This window comes from Zalophus californianus, chromosome 9 (genome assembly GCF_009762305.2).
Source record: "Zalophus californianus isolate mZalCal1 chromosome 9, mZalCal1.pri.v2, whole genome shotgun sequence".
Taxonomy (NCBI): Eukaryota; Metazoa; Chordata; class Mammalia; order Carnivora; family Otariidae; genus Zalophus; species Zalophus californianus.
Window position 1 is genome coordinate 112,605,553 of NC_045603.1, and position 857 is coordinate 112,606,409.

An 857-nucleotide genomic window follows, 5' to 3' on the forward strand; every position below is an offset into this window, starting at 1 on the left:
CCAGGGAGGCCCTCCTGCTTGCTAACAGCAACACGAGTGAGCTTGGAAGCAGAGATTCCTCCAGTCAATCCTTGAGATGACTAGAGCCCTGGCTGACACCTTGATTTCAGTCTGTGGGAGACCTTATTTGTTTTCTCTTATAGAAATACAAAATATCTTTATCTTAGAGACAGAGACTCAGACACTCAGCTAAACTACTCAGGTTCTTGACCCACAGAAACTTGAGATAATACATGTTGTTTTAATCCACCCTGGTTTGGGATTATTTGTTATACAGCAATACGTAACTAACACACTGACTATTTGTAATACAAGGTACTTGGCTTTATGTAGGACTCTGGCTTAAACAGTGTTTGCACTGTCTGAAAACTTTGTCCATATTTGACCACAAAGTACAAAGGGAAGTTCAATGACTCCAGCCCAGAAAGAGTCAGGAAATCTTCCCCTGAGTCCCAACTCCATGGCTGGTTGGCCAGGCATCTCTGGGTTAACCACCTTCAGTTTCCTCCTCTTTTAAAAGCATTATAATTCCTGCCATACTTTTCAGAGTTATTGTTGCCCACAGTTAAAATCATACCTGTGAAAAAAAAACTTCCAACAAGTAAAGCACTGTACGAACATGAAAAGTGTAGTTTTTAAAAGCCAGGCCTGGCTCTATCGTCTTTTTCTGTTCTGTTCCTTTAAACACATCCATCCCTTGTACAACCTAATTGGGCTGTCATACTGAGCCTGAGAAATATGACTGATTGCAACTCTATACCACCTGGCTTGGGTAAAAGCAATACCAAGATACTACTGAAATTCAGCATGTTTTCAAAGAATCCTTTTCTCCTGTAGGGAGTTGGCTGTCAGACTAC